The 14437-nt window shown below is 41.5% G+C and overlaps 1 long non-coding RNA gene across 17 annotated transcripts in view; it reads right to left on the bottom strand.

The window, feature by feature from the left end:
* The window catches only part of LOC110127552 (uncharacterized), a 113640-nt gene that overhangs the window by 14178 nt on the left and 85025 nt on the right, over positions 1-14437 (bottom strand). For 16 of the 17 annotated variants that reach the window (XR_011492883.1, XR_011492920.1, XR_011492929.1 and 13 more), the window contains one exon: positions 6504-6651. The exons of the other annotated variant lie outside the window; for it this stretch is intronic. This is a non-coding gene — a long non-coding RNA (uncharacterized lncRNA). The remainder of the gene's footprint in view (positions 1-6503; positions 6652-14437) is intronic. 17 annotated transcript variants of the gene reach the window in all.

A 14437-nucleotide genomic window follows, 5' to 3' on the forward strand; every position in this document is an offset into this window, starting at 1 on the left:
TCAATGAGGGAGACAGAGACATTAATCAAAATATTACATGAACACATCATTACTAACTATGATGATGTATTTTAAGGGAAAAGCATAGAATACTAGGGGCACTTGGAACAGAAGGACCGGATAGGGCCTGAGGCTTCCTAGGTACCTAAGGGACTTCACGGAGAAGGCACTGGCGCCCCACTCCAGTACTCTTGCCTGGAAAATCCCAAGGACGGAGGAGGCTGGTAGGCTGCTGTCCATGGGGTCACTATGAGTCGGACACGACTGAGTGATTTCACTTTCACTTTTCACTTTCATGCATTGGAGTAGGAAATGGCAACCTACTCCAGTGTTCTTGCCTGGAAAATCCCAGGGACAGGAGAGCCTGGTGGGCTATGGGGTTGCACAGAGTCGGACACGACTGAAGCGACTTAGCAGCAGGGACTTCAGGGTTCTTTAAATTCAGCATCCCATATTCCCATTTCCGCCCTCCTTCCTGTTTTTTCCATATAGAGAAGATAATGCTAGGTTCCTTATGGTCTCACTTGATTCACATAGCAAACTAAAAATTTAGCACTCTAAGACAAAAGGTCATGTTAAGAAAAGCCAAACCACACTTTACAATGAGAACTACACTAATTCATGACACGAATTAAGACTCAACTGGCTACAGGTGTCAAAAATCAAAATAAACCTTTCAAAATGAAAAAAAGGGGGTAGGGGGAAGCCTAGATCCATGTAAATGAGATATCCAGACTTAGACTAGCTTCAGGCATGATTAGATCTCTGGTGCTCAAAAGATGTCATTAGTCTCGATCTCACAGCTCAGCTTTCACCTGTGTTGTCTTCAGAATTCCCCTCTGAGGCAGCAAGATGGTCACCAACAACCTCAGGATTACATACATTCTAGAGGCTTAGCAACCCAGTTGGAAAAGAAATGAGAATCCATTTAACAGTTTCAATGAAAATCCAGAGTCCCAACTGGCCTGAATTTGAGACCATGCCATTCTCTGACTGGCAGTTAGGTGTCCTCCACCTAGAGCCAAAGAATGGACTTAACTCCGCCATAAGTGATCTGAGAATAGGAAGGAGGTGATCCCTCAAAGGAAAATCAAGGTGCTCTTATCTAAGAAGGGAGAATGATGCTGGGCAGTCAAAGCCCACGACCTCTACTGCCCTCAAAGTTTGTAATTAAGTGGATGTTAAGAAGAAACAACAGGTTCTTCCATCAACTGGGTCTTTCTTCCCGAGGAATGAGCAAGAGTGCTTATTTAGTGTGGCACTGGCTGGATCTGCCCTGTTCCCAATCCAGCTACATGGAGACCTTGGCATCTTTAGGGCACTCACTGGAGTCTTAACATTCATTGAGGTACTTGCTCAGAGCAGTCTTCAAGTCTCACACCTCGTGAAAAACTTCTCCTTCTCCTCCCTTCACTCCCTACTCAGTGCTGGCAGGGCTATGAAGGCCACAGCTCTCTTTGGCTTTGAGAAGTGTCGTAGGGTGTGTAAATTACATGAAAGAAAAGGAATGACCAGCCCTTTGTTGGGAAGTTTTGCTTCCCTTTTGGAGTCTGAATTGAAAATGGCTTCCACTGGGCAGGAAGGGGCTTATCAGGATAGTTCCTGGAGCATCCAACCAATAGACTTCCATAGAAAAGATCTTCGGGTAGGGAGTGGATCACTGTCAAACATTCTACGAGTTACACAGCACTACAGCAATCATATGTCAGCTGCAACCACCCTGTCCATGTCCTTATAAAAGCTGCCTGGACTCCCCTATCCAATACCCTCCCACAATTTTTGCAAATTCCCAGCAGCTAATGCTTTTCTTTTCCCTTCATGGGCTCTGAAATCACTGCAGATGGTGACTGCAGCCATGAAATTAAAAAGACGCTTGCTTCTTGGAAGAAAGCTATGACAAACCTAGACAGCATATATTAACATGCAGAGACATTACTTTGCCAACAAAGGTCCACCTACTAGTCAAAGCTATGGTTTTTCCAGTAGTCATGTATGGATGTGAGAGTTGGACCATAAATAAAGCTGAGTGCCGAAGAACTGATGCTTTTGAACTGTGGTGTTGGAGAAGACGCTTGAGAGTCCCATGGACAGCAAGGAGATCAAATTAGTCAATCCAAAAGGAAATCAACCCTGAATATTCATTGGAAGGACTAATGCTGAACTGAAGCTCCAGTATTTTGGCCACCTGATGCAAAGAGCCGACTCATTAGAAAAGACCTGGATGCTGGGAAAGAATGAGGACAGGAGAAGGGGATGGCAGAGGATGAGATGGTTTGATGGCATCACCAACTCAACGGACATGAGTTTGAGCAAGCTCCAGGAGATGGTGAAGGACAGGAAAGCCTGGCCTGCTGCAGTCCATGGGGTTGCATAGAGTCGGACGCAACTGAGCAACAACAAGAGAAGCCATCACATTGAGAAGCCCATGTCCCTCAACAAAGAATAGCCCATGTGGAGCAATGAAGACTCAGCAAAGCCAAAAATAAATAAATAGATACAATTTTAAAAAAAGAATACAGCCTTAAATATTGTTTAACCTAAAGGAATCCTCTAATAAAATTTAAGACAAGATGAATACATTCCAAATCAAATAAATGAGAACATTAAAAATAAATAAGTAGGGGTCTTCCCTGGCAGTCCAGTGGTTAAGAATCCACTTTGCAATGCAAGGGATACTGGTTCAAACCCTGGTTTGGGATGACCCTACATACTGTGGGGCAACTAAGCCCAAGAGCTACAACCATTGAGCCCATACACTGCAACTATTGAGCCCACACGCCTAGACTATTGAGCCCGTACTTGTGTACCACAGTGAGAAATCCACGCACTGCAATCAAGAGTGGCCTGCTTGCTGCAACTCAAGGAAGCCTGTGTGCCACAAACAGACCCACCACAGCCAAAAAGTAAAATAAGTAAACAGACCTTTTAAAAAATAAAAACATAAATAGCAACATTCTGGTCATATTGCTCTGTACTTGCTTTTTTCTTTTTTAGGGGGGTAGATATGAATTTATTTACATTCAGGCCTTACATTGGTATAAAAGTCACATTTAGTGACAAATTTAATAAAATGTATCAACTGAAAACAAAGCTGGAATTATCCCCAGAAAACTCTGGACCCCTACTTTCACTGACCCCTATTTTCACAGTCCTGTGGGGTACACTTGCTTTTTTCACTGATACAGAAGCTATTGTAATGTTTTCATGGCCACACAGCATTTCACAGTCCCTACTCATGGATATTTACCAATGCAATGAACATTCTCATCCAGAGAACACTATACTAAGAATAAGCACTTCTTTAAATGAAACTTAGTTTGCCCCACTGTGACTTGTCTACTTGTATTCTTTGCCCATTTTCTATAGAGTCTGTTGTCTTATCGTTACTGATTTTTAGAAACACTTTATGTATTATAGAAATTAATCCACTATCACATACATCCCAAAAATCTTCTCCCAGCCTGTTGATTGTCTCCTATCTTTATTTATGTTGGCTATGTCAAACAGCAGTTTCTCATTTTTATGTGGCAAAAGCAATTATGAACAATTTATAAAGTACCATCATGGGTGCAATGCACTTGAAGCTCTGAGCCACACAGCCTCTTCTGCTGGGAACCACAGAGCTGTGCTTAGTAGGTTCCTGTGGTGAAATGGCTGAGTAAGCAATCATTTTCTGAGCTGTTCATATCTGGTTTTACAGCCACGGTGGAGGTGTATATTAATCAAGAAAAAAGCAAAAGAAATGTGAAAATTTTACTTGATTGCTCATTTTCATCTATTAGGAGGCTTCTTTCTTAAATGTTTGAGTAATGTACTAACAATGTCAAAGAAATCCTGAGCCACTGAAAATCCAAAAACATCTTTATAAACAATAATCTGAGTATTTCCAGACCCTTTCAAATTGTGGGCTTTAGGGCATTATTTGCTGTCACTGCGGAGGGAAAAAATACATTCCAAACCCCACATGAATAGAAAGCTCAAGAGTCCAATAACTCCTAGTATTTCAAAGCAAGAAACTGTTAAAGTTTCCCGTCAGCCTTACACAGAAGATAAGCATCGGCCCCACTCTGATCCTGAACAGTTAAAAAACTCTAGTGGGAAAAAAAAAAACAAACCCTAGGGGCCAAATGGGATTTTCCCTGCAAGAGTAGTTAGTCCTTGTTGCTGCAAACTCTGCCTACAGACCCAGTACTCTGTGGAGGCTGTCCCATTTGGCCAGAACTGCCTGCCTCCCCAGTGCTAAAACTCTATGGTATTCAGCCAGCTGTGCAGAAGGAAGGACTAAAAGATGCTTCTAGACATCTTTTCCTTGGTTGAAACCTGACACTCCTTAAGGAACTTGGTTTCTGGACAATAAGGATTCTGCCATAAAATCATCCTTCAGTACCCAGTGGTATCCAAAGGAGAAACAGATGGTCTGTCTCAGTGCTGTTTTAGTCCTATAACCTTAAAAAAAAAATAAAAACAAATTTATTTACATTCAGGCCTTACACTGGTATAAAAGTCACATTTAGTGACAAATTTAATAAAATGTATCAACTGAAAACAAAGCTGGAATTATCTCCAGAAAACTTTGGACCCCTACTTTCACTGACCCCTATTTTCACAGTCCTGTGGGGTATACTTGCTTTTTTCACTGATACAGAAGCTATTGTAATGTTTTCATGGCCCTTTCATGGCCAACCCTCCCTTGGCCAAGGTCTATACCAAACAACTATGCTCCTCCTCCTCACTGCGTAAGTTACTAACCTCTCACTCATCAAGGACTTTGCCTCCTTGATCAGTCTGCCTTTCCACTTCAAGTCAGACATGCCTGCTGACGATCTCCTATGTCCTCCTATACACAGGACCTCTCCTCATCTCACCTACAGCTGCTTCTTCAACTCCACTGAGGTTTCCAGACTCCCGATACCCACCTCCCTCATCACTTGGCTGCCTATCAGTCCTCTCCTCGATTCACTTCTTTCTCTAGTCAACTAGATGACCATTCTGCTACTAATATCCCAGATTCCTTCTACTCCAAGTCTTCCATTTGCCCACAGAACACAGCTCCTATCTGAATATGAATATATTCTGCTTTAACCCCCAAGTTGCTGAGTGGGCACTGCTAAAGCAATCATTAGTCATGAGGGCTGCTCCCTCCAGAAAGTTGCTGCTTCCAGTATCAGTTGGGTCTTCAGCACTGTTCAGTTATCCTCCCACATGTCTCCAGATCACTCCATGAGCACGACAGCTTTTAAAAACCATGCTGCTATCCTGGCAGATGACCTCAATTTCTGCTGCCCAGGGAACACATAGCCCAACAGAAGGAAAATGTCTCTCCAAAATCTTACCAAACCCTTCTGCCCATCACACCCCTCGCCCCGACACCATGTCCCTCGCCCTGATCAAATGAGACTTGACAGTGCTCAACAGAGTGCTAGCAAAAGGCAGGAAAGCAACAGATGGTGGTGTGGTGGTGATACACTTAAGATCAGTGACAGCCTTGTCTTGTTCAGTTTTTTTTATTTTTTATTATTGTTTTGTTCAAGTTTAATCTCTCTACCTGCACTTTGGATACAGCAGACCTTTCTCCCCAGGAGACTTGCTCAACAATTGTTATTCTCTTTTCTAGCTTCAACTTCTCCTTCTCTACTAACTTTTTCCCCACAGCGCAAGATCATGCTTGGGTCTCAAATAATAAATAGATCTCTCTAGATCCTGTGTCCCCCCTTCACTAACGCTCCTCTCTTCAAACAAGCTTCTTGAAAGAGCAGCCTCCCTAACTGGGTCCGCCTTTGCCCCCAGCTGCCAGCTGCAGAGATACTATCTAATAAAAGAGAGTGGACTCCTCTTATTTACCAAAGGTCTGTTCTCTGGAAAACTGTTTTAGAGATTAGCAAAGAAACAGTGAAAAGAAATACACTGTGTTGCTATTAATTTCAAATTTTAATAACATGAATGAGGAGAATAGATTTCCCTTTGTAATCAACACCACCTCTGACTAGGGTACAAGCAAGTTTGTTTCAAGTGTTAGACAAACCGGTTTTCACAAAACTTCCCTGATGTTCTAGATCCAAAAGCTAAAAATAATCTTTCCTCTCTTGAGTTCCCACAGCATTAGTCTTATACCTGTCATACCCTATCACTTTATATCAAATTATCACATAACTCTACAGTTAATAAGTAATTGATAAATGCATAGAGTTTACAAGTACCTATTACAGACTGGATAATTTTAACAATAAATCAATCTACTCAACCAATTAACTCAGGATCCATGAAGATCCTCCATGACATTTTGCTAACTAAGTAAAGTTTCATTCAGTCATTCACAACCTGTAATAAAGGTTTTTACTTATTTAAACCCGCCTTAAGAATATCAAATACTAAGACATTACCGTGTCGTTTGGTGTTCAGACTGAATAAGACTAAGGTAAAACTCAATGGGGGCAGGAATTACCCAATCTGAGGGATGTGAGCAGATCATTCCAGGGGAAGGAATGCATTTTTCCCTCCCTTACCTGAAAAATGGCCCAAGAAATGCTCCTCAAGGAGGGACTGAGACTTCCCCTCGCACAGTGTCTGCTTCAATTCCTTTCACATAATCTGAGCGTTCAAAGCACAGGTGCCGCTTCGCCATTCCTAGACCTCCCGTAGTTTTGTTCATTTCTGAAACAAGGAAATTTGTCTAGAAAATCTCCAAAGTTTTTTTCTGATGCAAATAACTGCACATTATTTAAAGCATGAAAATTAAATCTGATTTTGAAAAGCAGGATTAATGCTTAAAAAAAAAATTAACAGTGGTAAATCCTTTTGTGAATATGAAAAATCTTCATGTCCTTGTCTCCCAACCACCCTCAACATGATAGCATCTGTATGAAATTGGTAATTCTCCTAAATCACAGCACAGGGACTGGCATCAGATACTTCTAAAGTACTGACATTCCTGTGCCCACAGTTCCTCTGAAGAAGTCAGGCTTTAATCCTCACCCAGGCAGAAATATGGGCTTGGAGGACTGTGTAAAGGTAAAATGGTGGCCAGGAAAGCATGCCAGGAAACACAGGGCAGTGCCAGGTGACAGGCCCCGGTCCCCCTGGAGCCAGAGCCAGAACCTCCCAATTTGCTTTAACCTTGTAGAGGGCATAATTTCCAGCCAGGCTAAAAATCACCAGGGGCACACAGCCAGAGGGCAGGGCCAGGCTGGGTAAGCAAAAACGAGAGATGAGCCTCAGAGGCTCCTGATTTAGAATCCAAGCAGTGAGGAGGAAGGGTGGTGGAGAGCCTCCTACAGACGACTTATAAAGTAGCTGCCTTCTTTGGGAAAGATCCAGGTTGCCAACAGGAACTCTCCTACCTCCGTGGGCCTCTCACTTGCCCCACACCTCTCAGCAGCCTGATTTTCTTGAGGAGGAGAGATCATGTGACTGTGACTCAAGTAACACTAGCACACTGGCTTTGGAAATGTCCTCTCTCTGTGGAGACACCAGCTCAGAGCAGAAACTTCCCATGGTGCCATTTCCTCCCTCCCTGCTACAAAATCTTGAGTCTTAAGACCTGTCCCCAAACCACCTAGCCAAGTAATAATGACAGACTGTGGGAAGAATGCTCTATACAACTCAGCATGCCTTGGGTGAAAGATTCCTCAGTCCTTCACACGATCGCTCTCTCATTCACTTACCCACTCAATCACCCACTGTTTCCAAGCACTATGACTGCCCACTATGCTCCAAGCACTCAGCTGCAAGGATGCCCGACAGGACTCTTAGCAGACAGCAGTCTGTCAACTGCCCAAGAACATCTCTTAAGTGGACCGTGGTGACCCAGAACTTCTGACAGGAGACAACTGCTTTTTGTGTCTGTGCTATCAGGACCATTTAGTTAAACAATTTCATCCCATAAATATGACTGTCAATTGGGAAACTGAAGTGACTTAAGAGATGTCTGATTTTCTACTCATTGAAGGCTTTTCTACTCATTGAAGCCAGTCTTCTTTGGCTCTCTACCAGCTAGTGCATACACAAGTAAGTTACCATGTCATTCCAAAAGTAAGCAAACCTAATGACGTCACACACACACACAAAGAAACCCTTTTTTCATGTAATTAGTTAAGCCCTTCCTTCATGGGTCTAAGTAAATACGCTTTTATTGTAATGCTCTCAAAAGAATGAAGCCAGAATCTCATGAACTACCAAGTTACCACATAAACTGCTGTAACCAAACTTTCCAACCTTACTTAATACTTCAAGCTATTTATGATTAGGACTTTCCCCCCTTGAATTCAATGGAACATTCAACATTCTCTGGTTAGAGGAATGTCAGGGCCTACAAGAGATAGGGGACAGGGCAGTGACTGTGAGTGCCATGGTGTCTTCCCTGACTTTCATCTTCCTCCCACCTCTTAATTGTAGGTACCGCTATATCCAGGCTACAGCTTTTGCTCTAGTTTTTCCCTCTTTGGAAAATTCATCTCTAAGTGACAGAGAGTGAAGACATGAAAAACAGAATTTGAGGCCTGTATCCTATGGCTCAGTGGGTAAGGAATCTGCCTGCAATGCAGGAGACACAGGAGATGCAGGTTTGATCCCTGAGTCAGGAAGATCCCCTGGAGGAGGAAATGGCAACCCACTCCAGTATTCTTGCCTGAAAAATCCCACAGTTAAGAGGAGCCTGGCTGGCTACATCCAAAGGTTGCAAAGAGTCAGATATGAGTGAGCACACACATACATCTTTGGGCTTCAATGATAGCTAGTTGGTAAAAAATTAACCTGCAATGCGGGAGAACTGGGTTCGATCCCTAGGTTGGCAAGATCCCATGGAGAAGGGAAAGGCTACCCACTCTAGGACTCTGGCCTGGAGAATTTCATGGATCTATAGTCCATGGGGTCGCAAAGAGTTGGACACATCTGAGTGACTTTCACTTCACTTACCTTAGTTTGGGCTTTACAGGTGGTGCCAGTGATAAAGAAACTGTCTGCCAATGCAAGAGAAATGAGAGACATGGGTTCAACCCCTAGGTCAGGAAGATCTTCTGGAGGAGGGTATAGCAACCCACTCCAGTATTCCTGCCTGGAGAATCCCCATGCCAGAGGAGCCTGACGGAGAGGAGCCATAAGGTCACAAAGAGTCAGACACAACTAAAGTGTCTGAGCACGCACACATACCTTAGTTTGAGTCCTGATTTTACTAACTGAACTTCAGTTCTATAAAGGAGTAAAAAAATAACACACAGTATTCAGGACTGTGTTAAATAAACTGCTGCACATAATGGCCTTTGTAAATGGCAGAGAGGTTTTAAAATAATGATGATTACTGCCCAATCCTACCTCTCCTCAAGATCTGCTCTCAGGTTCCAAGTGAGACCAACGCCATATTCCTCTCCAGTCTGTCAAGACTGCTAACAGCAAAGGGAGAACCAAGTATGACCCACCCCATCCCTAAGAATTTCAAGGGCATCAAATGTAGAGCCCCCACTTTCACCTATTACCTCTCTTTTTACATGTAACTTCGTTAAATGGGAATCCCCAGCCTAAAGAACATTTCCTTTCAGATGTACCTCTAGCCCTTCAAGTTCAACCCCAAGAAACAAGTTTGTCTCCTCTTCTGAAAAGAGTGCTTCTCCTTTCCAGTTACCCTTATATCTGTCACAACGAGTAGTTGTACAACTTCACAGGGTAGACAGACACCTTGGCATTATCAGTGACTTATTTTTTCTTCTTTATCCTCTTCCTGCCTGAGAGATGATCAGATCAGTGGTTTCTTCTATGAAGTGCCCTTCAGATTAGTTCTTTTCCTTATAATCCTACTGCTTACCCCAGTTGATGCCTTATTATTTCATATTTCAGGCCTGCACTGCCACTATAGCTTCCTAAACTTGTTGCCCTAACCTAATTTTCCACTTCATTCATTTCATACATTCAGACTATAAAACTTTCTTTTATCACCACTATTCATTACACAGGTCAACAAGGTTTTTAAAAAAAAAACTGCCTGGTTTCAGCCCACCCATCACCCTCGTCAGAATCTATTTACTATTTATTTAATTTCAGGTACTATTATAATTGTTCCATTTTTAAAATTTATTTTTAATTGGAGGATAACTGCTTTACAATGTTGTATTGGTCTCTGTCATAAAACAACATGAATCAGCCGTAAGTATACTTATGTCCCCTCTCTTCTGAACCTCCCCCCACCCTCCCACCCCACCCCCTAGGCTGTCACAGAGCCAGGTTGAGTTCCCCGTGTTATACTGCAGCTTACCACTAGTTACCTATTTTACATACGGTAATGTATATGTTTCAGTGCTACTCTCTCAACTAGTTATTTCCTATTTTTTTTTAAGTGGCTATTTTTTTTCTGAATCACAAAAGATAATTCCTGTTCATGTGTTGCATGATTTTTAAAATATATCTACATAACTATGGCTATATCTCAACTGAAATAGGTTCATATGCTATATATTTTTTTCATTTATCTGTTACAGTCATCTTTCTGTGTCAATAATTAAAGATTTACTTCATGTATCACTGTACGGACATACCACAATTGATTTGACCAGTCCCTTACCAATGGCTATTTTGATTGCTTTATAAACTCTATAACAGTAAATATCCTCAAGTATGTATCTCTGTACATTTACCACTGGGATGAATACCTAGAAGCTGAAATGCTGGTTTAAGACTATGTGTACCTTAAATCTGATACATATCACCAAGCTGAACTTTAGAGAAAATGTATTAATATTCATTCCCAGCAACAGAGTATAAGTTCTTCTTTCCTCCAGCCCTCACCAGCAATAAATATTTTCTCCCTTTTAAATTTATCAGTTTAAATATAGCCTGATATTGAAAAATGATATTTCATTTCCATTTGTGTTCTCTGGATTATAAATGAAACAGGCTTTTTCTATATTCTTTATTAATCACTTATACTTATTTTTCTATGACTTTTCTTTCTTGTGTTTTTTCCTATTAATTTATAAGAGTTCACACATTAAGAATTTTGCACACATTAGAGATATGCTGAAAACTCTTTTTAACCAATTGACATCTACTTTTTATTTTGCTTATGGTGTTTTGTTGTGATTTTTAAAAAACTAATCCACCACATTTTTTCCTTTATGGTTTCTGCTTTTGGTACCACACTAAAAAAACTATTTTCAAGTACACTTATCACTTTATGTAAAATTTTTAGATTAACACTGCAAATCAACTATACTCCAATAAAAATTACTTTTAAAATAATTACTTTTAAAAATAATTATCAGGTTGGCCAAAAAGTTCTTTTGGGTTTATGAACAAACTTTTTGGCCAACTCAATAACAAGAAATAAAAATAAATAAAAGTATTTATCTAGAATTTATTTTACTAGAAGGTGACAGACATTTTCTTTTAAATGGTTAGATATTTGTCCTAAACACTATCCCTTCCCACTGAACGTAGGTCCATTTCTGGACTTCCTAATCTATGCTGAGCACTACTCCCTAACAAGAATTCTTCTTTCCAGTTAGACAAGTTCTTTCATTGCCCACAATAGGTTTTATGTAGGTTCCTGCTTATATTCACATTGTTGCCCTTTTCTCTTATACCTCCTTGCACAGATCCTTCAAAGCAAAACCATTTCTGGGTTAAGAAGTAGTAAATGCTGTTTAAAACAAGAAATACTTCTAAAAGAGAGAAGATAATGTACATATAAGAGGTTCTACAAATCCTTTGTGTGGCTAAGTAGATGAGCTTTTTATTCAGTGGAGTCGTTCAGTGGATCTTGGCTATACGAGGTGAATTTGGGAGGGAGAATTAAGAGTTCAATTGCTTTGCACAATAGGAGTATAAGTATCTGCAGTGCTTAGTAGTAACAGAGTAAGGACAGTTTGCAAAGGAAAGAGAAGATTCTAAGAGACACCAAGGCCACATACAGTAATAGTGACGGATCTTTAATGCAAAGGTGGGCAAAGTACTTTAAGGGACAGGGAGAGCCAGTGTTAGAACTCAAGTTGCTTACTTTGGGGCAACATAAAATACTCTCCACTATGCCAAACTTTAACAAAGTCTGCTACACACACAAACAAAGGCTTTGAGCTGGGAGATATCTGAGTTCTATCATCTGAGTCAATGTGGATGGAAACAGGAACAGCAACTTGAGACACTAAGACCATCTACAATCTGAACGAATTTAATGGAACCAAGAACTCAAAATCAGAGTGACCATAAATACAAGAGTTCCCAGGTGAATTCTGGGTGAAGGAATCAGAGTTCCCACAAGCTGCAGGACGACGCTTTGAGCCAAAATTTTAATGGAAAAGACAGTTCCAGGCTAACTAACAGATGACACTAGGATACTCAAGTCCTCAGAACCTTTCAAACAGAATCAAACTGCACAAGGTACATTAGTGGCGAGCAGAAGCAGCTCATGGGGGAGGAGATTATTACTCAACCTGCACAAGAAACAACCACATCCCTTCACCATTGCACATTCTTCCAAAGAGGTATTCCAGTCCCTATCCCACCTCAGGTGTCCTTAGTCAACTCTCACCTCTTCCATGAAGCCTCCTCTCAAAGGTTTGTAGCCCTCGGATGCTTCCTTTCCAGAACTTCCATTTTACTTAAAATCTAAACTTTACATTAACCTTTAATTATTTTTTCTGTTAACTTCTCTATGGAATTCAACTATACATGTCTTACAGACAAGAAATTTAAGAAAAGGAAAAGAAAAAATAAACAAACCATCTAGACACATCCTAAACATCTTATATTATACTCAGAGCCTATTAAATTCCTGGTGGGGAAACAGCACAAAACAATGATTCAGAAGCAAGTTTACTAATCACCCTGGATGGCGATGCTCCTAAATCAAGGAACAAAGGAAGAGGAATAGGCATAAGAAGAAATGAGGGAATAGATAAAAGAGGATGCTTTGATAAACAATGTAATTTGGCTTGGGACATGTAGAGTTTAAAAAGCCTAAGAGCCATCCAGGTTATGGTATCAATAGTGTTTGGTCATCATGAGTCAGGAACTAAGAAGAGAGACTTATGTTGGAAATAAGAGATCTGAAAGTTTTTGATAAGCATAGATGACATCAACCAGGGATAGTTTAAGAAGGGAGCAGAGAAAGGGACCAAGGAAACAATCTTAGGAAATGTCTTCATCACAGGAAAGACTAGTTGGGGAAAGGAAGCCTTCTGCAACTACAGACCAACTAATAATTATAAATACCTATAGACTGACCTATATGCAGGTCAGGAAGCAACAGTTAGAACTGGACATGGAACAACAGACTGGTTCCAAATAGGAAAAGGAGTACGTCAAGGCGGTATATTGTCACCCTGCTTATTTAACTTATACGCAGAGTACATCATAAGAAATGCTGGGCTGGAAGAAGCACAGGCTGGAATCAAGATGCGGGGAGAAATATCAATCACCTCAGATATGCAGATGACACCACCCTTATGGCAGAAAGTGAAGAGGAACTAAAAAGCCTCTTGATGAAAGTGAAAGAGGAGAGTGAAAAAGTTTGCTTAAAGCTCAACATTCAGAAAACTAAGATCATGGCATCCACTCCCATCACTTCATGGGAAATAGATGGGGAAATAGATGGGGAAACAGTGGCTGACTCTATTTTTCTGGGCTCCAAAATTTTTCATGGCTGCAGATGGTGATTGCAGCCATGAAATTAAAAGACACTTACTCCTTGGAGGGAAAGTTATGACCAACCTAGACAGCATATTAAAAAGCAGAGACATGACTTTGCCAGCAAAGGTTCATCTAGTCAAGGCTATGGTTTTTCTAGTGGTCATGCATGGATGTGAGAGTTGGACTGTGAAGAAAGCTGAGCACCGAAGAATTGACGCTTTTGAACTGTGGTGTAGGAGAAGACTCTTGAGAGTCCCTTGGACTGCAAGGAGATCCAACCAGTCCATCCTAAAGGAGATCAGTCCTGGGTGTTCATTGGAAGGACTGATGCTGAAGCCGAAACTCCAATACTTTGGCCACCTCATGCGAAGAGCTGACTCACTAGAGAAGACCCTGATGCTGGGAGGGTTTGGGGGCAGGAGGAGAAGGGGATGACAGAGGATGAGACGGCTGGATGGCATCACTGACTCGATGGACATGAGTTTGGGTAGACTCCGGGAGCTGGTGATGGACAGGGAGGCCTGGCATGCTGCGATACATGGGGTCGCAAAGCGTCGGACACGACTGAGTGACTGAACTGAACTGAACTGACAGACTGACCAAATGACTGACTCTATTTAAGATCCCTAAATGTGCATTACAAGCCCTTTCCCCCTTCCTGCAAGTGAACTCACTCCCTGATCTTCACAGTTAAAACCATGGTCTTTCACAGGACGTGGCAGAAATGGACAAGTGACAACAGCCCTTCAAGGCCTCTAAGGTGGGGCTTTGTGGGTGGAAGATGCTATCTGTTGCTGTTCAGAGAACACCAAACCTAAGGGAAGGT

Source organism: Odocoileus virginianus, chromosome 2 (assembly GCF_023699985.2).
Source record: "Odocoileus virginianus isolate 20LAN1187 ecotype Illinois chromosome 2, Ovbor_1.2, whole genome shotgun sequence".
Classification (NCBI taxonomy): domain Eukaryota; kingdom Metazoa; phylum Chordata; class Mammalia; order Artiodactyla; family Cervidae; genus Odocoileus; species Odocoileus virginianus.